Raw genomic sequence first — 6000 nt, forward strand, 5'->3', positions numbered from 1 at the left:
GGAGGCAAAAGAAAGAAAACAAAAATGTCATTTTTTTTTTCTTTGTAGTGCTAGAGATTGAACCAGGGCTTTAAGCACACTAGGCAAGTGTTTTATCACTTAGCTACATGCCCAACCTAAAAAATATAATTTTAGATGGATAAACAGATCTGTTAAAAGACAAAATGATAACAAATTTAAACATCTTTTTTTTTTTTTTTGGTGCTGTGTATTAAACCCAGGGCCTGTGCATATTAGGTAATCACTCTACCATTGAGCTACATCTCCAGCCCTCATTTAAAGATCTTAATTGCCTTTGTTATTGTAGAACACTCCATTCCATATAATTAGTATTTCAAAAAGCAGAGTAGAAAACCTTGGTTTTAAAGCTAGAAAAGGACTGAAGAAAGCAGAAACAAAGAACAAAAAAAATGGATTGGTCTTTCGTTTAAATTACTTTTTGGCCTAGGAGTGTAGCTCAGGGGTGGAGAACCTGTTGAGCATGTACAAGGCCCTGGGTTTAATCCAAAGTGCCTAATAATAATAACAACAATCACTGGTTGGTTAACATCAGGTTACTATTTTTCCTGTAAGGATTAACACAGAGGGAAGTTTATTATCATGGACATTGAAACTGACCCCTTAGGGAAATTTTGTTTTTATCTGATTTCTTGGAAGGGCAGATAACAACTTGGTTTCGATTGATGACCTGAAACTTTAGTTTGTGTGACTCTATTTTGATCTTTAGTCTCCTCTGTGGGGGCCTTAGCTTAGTCCAAAATCATGACCTCCTATACTTTATATTTAACATGCATACCAGGTTTTCTCAAACACTATTAACATTTTGGACTGGATTATTATTTCTCTCTCAGATGGGAGTGGAAGGCAGTCCTACAAACTGTGAGATGTTTAGCATCATCCCTGGCCTTCTCCATAGAAGCCAGTAGCACTCCAATCTACAACCCCAGTTTTGACAGATCAAAAATGTCCTTGAGTTGAGCACAGTGGTGCACACCTGTAATCCCAGAGACTAAGGAGGCTAAGGCTGGAATGAACTTTATAATAATGGTAGTATAATATAATAATAACTACTATTATTATAAAGTTCATTCCACATCCAGTTGCTGTGTTTCATGTTTTCTACTACTTACTCTATTTAATTTTCATAGTACTTCTGCCAAGTAAGCATCATCTTCATTTTTTAAATAAAAACAAAACTGAGGCTCAAGAGTAGTTTAATGGCTCAAGATCAGACACATAATAAGCAGAAGGGGATTTGAACTGAGTGTGCCGAATTCCAATGCCCATACTCTTCCCAATAATGCAGTGTCTCTCTCATGCTTGGTTACCTATCCCTGCCTCCTACCTACCTGCAGTGAGATGGAAAGAATAGAGTGGGGGTATCTTAATCTATCAGCTCTTCTTGGGGGTTTGGGGGGTGACCTAAGGGGGCTCAGCATAGTTGCACTTTGTGTGTGTGAGTTGTGGTGCTGGGGACTGAACCAGGGCCTTGTGCTTACTAGACAAGCTCTCTACCAATTGAGCTATACCCCCAGCCCCATAGTTGCAGTTTTATTAGAAACATTCATGGATATCAAGTCTATTCCTAAAGATTTAATGTTACAGACAGAGAGTTTTTATAGATTAATAGGATATGGCAACCCTTCAAAATCAATTAAATAGCAGATATTAATTTTATTGATGCATCCATTCTTTTAACATGAAAAAAATAAAATTTGTACGACACTGAAACTTAATTGTCTTCATCCCTTCCTCAAAGCTCTCTGAAAAAGAACTCTAAAATCTCAAAACCCAAGGGAAGTAGTTTATTCTCAATAAAGAAATTTCAAAAAGAGCTATCATCTAGTGACCCAGGGTACTCCAAATTCACTTTTTATACTGAACAAGCAGTTGTTGAATAGTCACCCATCAGGAATTTTACAGCAATATTTGCACATGAACTTTTTATTTATTTTTCAAGGCTGGGGGTGGAACCCAGGGCCTCCTTAGCATACACTATCCACTGAGCTACATCCCCAGCCCATTGGACCTGAAATGTTCAATGAACCAGGTTTCCTTTTATGCCAACATCCTATGATGGACAGAAAAGCTACTATTTAGCTCTTGCTTACAGCTTTATGGGCAGCTCCTATGGGTATCTTAGATGTAAAATATTTCCTTTTTTTTTTTTTTTGGTACTAAAGATTGAACCCAGGGCACTTTACCACTGAATGACATCCCTAGCCCCTTTTAAGTTTTATTTTGAGTCTTGCTAAGTTGCTGAATGAATGTCTCACTAACTTGCCCAGGCTGGCCTCAAACTTGTGATCCTCCTGCCTCAGCCTTTCAAGCCACTGAGATTAACAGGTGCAAATCACTATTCCTGACTTCACATTTGTTTAAAAACTAAACTTATTAAAACTTTTTTGTTAATTTTATTATAAAAAAATTGTTTTAATCCCCAATATTGCAAAATAAATAGATAGATAGATAAATGATAGTAGAATAACATCTTTAAAGTAGTGAAAATACTGTCAATCTAGAATTCTATACCCAACAAATATCTTTCAAAATCTAAGGTGGTATTTCCAATTCTAGAAAAGATTAACCCATTAGGCCCCAAGTTTTTAATTCTGTGAATATTTTAAAGAAATGTACACAGGTGTATTATAATAGATTAGAAATCATAATCTACTTGTATTATTATATTATTATGTATTACATATTATATATAATAAAACATTAGAATTAAAAAAAATAATAAGTGCTGCTCAATGGGTAGCGTTACACTCCAGCTACCGGAAGTGGCTGTGTGAGGTAGTGAGTGAGGCAGTGAGTGAGGCAGTGAGTGAGGCAGGGAGACCCCTTGAACCCAGGAGTGCAGAGCCAGCCCAGGCCACACAGGAAGACCTTGTAAAGAAAAAAATAAATTAAATTTTAAAAGGGGAAAAAAATGTTGCTTCTATCTAATAATGCCTTCACATGAAATTGAATTTCTTTTGCTTTGCCTAATAAAGGATAAAAAAAATGGGTTAGTCTCACTTTTAACTGATATTGAATAGGCTGATGATATACCAAAAAAGTTGTTTATTTTAATATTATTCATTTTTTATTAAGTAATGTAAGCACTTTGAAGAAAGACTTCCTCAAGCAGAGAAGTCATCAGGCAACACTAGCTACTAGAAAGGTCATGTGATATAATTTATTTTGGTTACCCAGTCCTCAGCTTTCACAGGTTCAGAGGTTTAATTTTATTAATGAAGTAAATGTGACATCTTTCAAGATTATGCCCACATTTACTGGTGTATAGTGTATAAATCATAATGTTTATATATATATATATATATATATATATATATATATATATATATATATATATATATATATTATGTTGGGGATTGAACCCAGGGCCTTGAACATGCTGGGCTCCTACTCTCCTCTGAGCCATACCCCCAGCCTAAGCTACTATACAGAAAATGACTTCCCACCTGGCCCCTTCTCTCTCGGTTTCCCTCGACACTCAGACCCCTCCTTCCTCTTCTACCTGACCATAAAAATTATAATTCGAGGGGGTGGGATTGTGGCTCAGCGGTAGAGCACTCACCTAGCAGGGGCGGGACCCGGGTTTGATCCTCAGCACCACATTAAAAAAAATTAAGGCATTGTGTTGTGTCCATCTACACCTAAAAAATAAATATTAAAAAAATTATAATTTGCCAGCACTTTTCCCCCTTTAACCCTCTTCTCTTTCCATTCTGCACTTATTCTGTAGATAATTTCTACTCTCTGGTTTCAGCTACTACTTGCCATTTCTACATGATGTCCCATTGTGATCACCTACTTAACATTTACAAAGTGCAACCTGCCAAGTTTCAACAAATGGTATTACCACCTAGGTCATTCCAGACCCCCCCCCATTAACCCCCAACATTTAATCACCAAGCCCTCTTGATCTGCTTCAAATATTCCCATTTATTTACTTATTTATTATTTTGCTTTTGATAATACCTCCAAATATACAAAAGAGTAGAGGAAACACTTTGGGATGACAGATACATGCACTTTGATTGTGGGGATAGCTTCATAGGTGTGTTATGTCAATGTTAATTAAAGTGTACCTTTTGTGTGTGTGTGTGTGTGTGTGCATGTGTGTTATGGTTTGAATGTGAGGTGTCCCCCTAAAAACTCACGTGTGAGACAATGCAAGAGTGTTTGGAGTAGAAATGATTAGGTTGTGAGAGCCTTAAACTAATCAGTGAATTAATTCCTGATGAGATTAACTGAGTGGTAACTGGAGGCAGGTGGAGTGTGGCTGGAGGAGGTGGGACATTGGGAGCCTGGTTTGGGGGTATATATTTATATCTGGTAAGTGGAGTCTTTCTCTGCTTTCTGATCATCACATGAGCTGCTTCCCTCTGCCACACTCTTCCACCATGATGTTCAGCCTTACCTGGAGCCCCAAGGAATGGAGCTGGCTGTACATGGATCGAGAACTCTGAAACCATGAGCCCTTAAATAAACTTTTCCTCCTCTACAATTGTTCTGGTTGAGTCCTTTAATCACAGGGGCAAAAAAGCTGACAAAACTGTGTGTGTGTGTGTGTGTGTGTGTGTGTGTGTGTGTGTGTGTGTTGCTAGGGCTCAAACACAGGTCCTCCTGTGTGCGAGGCAAGTAATCTACAACAAACTACAGTCCCAGCCCCACTGTGCCTTTTTGAAATGAGCAGTTAATTGTAAATCAGTTGTTTTGAAAAGAGGAAGAAAGAAATGGAGTTAGGAAAGGGCAAGTCCTGACAAAATAAATAATTTGGGCAGCAATCTCCAATGAATGCTAAAGTAATTAGATGAAAAGATAATACGAAAATAAATTTACTTATTTATTTATCTTTGTGGTGCTGGGGATTGAAACCAGGGGTACCCCATTCCTGAGCTACATCTCCATCTCCCCACCATCCTTTTTTTTTTTTTTTGAGACAGGGTCTTATTAAGTTGTTCAGGCTGGCTTCTAACTTAGAACCTCCTGCCTAAGCCTCCCAAGTAGCTGGGATCAGGCATGTGCCACCTTACCCAGCTCCTCTTTGGCACTATTTTTGGTTTTGGCTTTTTTTTTTTTAAGGTAGGCTTTTTAAAATATTTTATTTTTTTTTAGTTTTCGGCGGACACAACATTTTTGTTGGTATGTGGTGCTGAGGATGGAACCCGGGCCGCACGCATGCCAGGCGAGCGAGCGCGCTACCTCTTGAGCCACATCCCCAGCCCAGTTTTGGCTATTTGCATTAAACCCAAGGCCTCACTCATGCTAAGCAAGCACTCTACCACTGAGCTACTCCAACCCTTCTTTGGCATATAGAAACCCTTTTATAACATATATAAACAAATATTAAAATGAAATACATCTCCTCCTTACCCCCTCCATACTATTTCTTAAGGTCTAAAGGAACAAAAATCTCAATACTTTTTTATTTTTATTTTTTTATTTAATTTTTTTAATATTTATTTTTTAATTGTAGTTGGACACAATACCTTTATTTTATTTATTTACTTTTATGTGGTGCTAAGGATTGAACCCAGGGCCTCGTATGTGCTAAGCAAGCACTCTACCACTGAGCCACAACCCCAGTTCCCCCCTTTTTTTAATTTTGAGGCAGATCTCACTGTGTTGCTCAGGTTGGTCTCCAACTCCTGGATTCAAGGATCCTTCTGCCTCAGCCTCCTAAGTGCTAGAATGATAGATGTGTGCCACTATACCCAGCCTAAATATTTTAAAATTATAAAATGTTTGCATGGCATAGTGGCACACACCTGTTATCCCAGCAACTTAGGGCACCAAGGCATGAGGCCTGCAAGTTTGAAGCCAGCCGGGCCAACTTAATGAGACCATGGCTCAAAATTAAAAATGGGCTGGGGATGTAGCTCCGGGGTAGAGTGCCCCAAGTTCACTCCCCAGTAAAATACACACACACACACACACACACACACACACACACAATCAATCAATCAATCAATCAAAAATGCTTAAATA

This window comes from Urocitellus parryii, chromosome 2 (assembly GCF_045843805.1).
Source record: "Urocitellus parryii isolate mUroPar1 chromosome 2, mUroPar1.hap1, whole genome shotgun sequence".
Classification (NCBI taxonomy): Eukaryota; Metazoa; Chordata; class Mammalia; order Rodentia; family Sciuridae; genus Urocitellus; species Urocitellus parryii.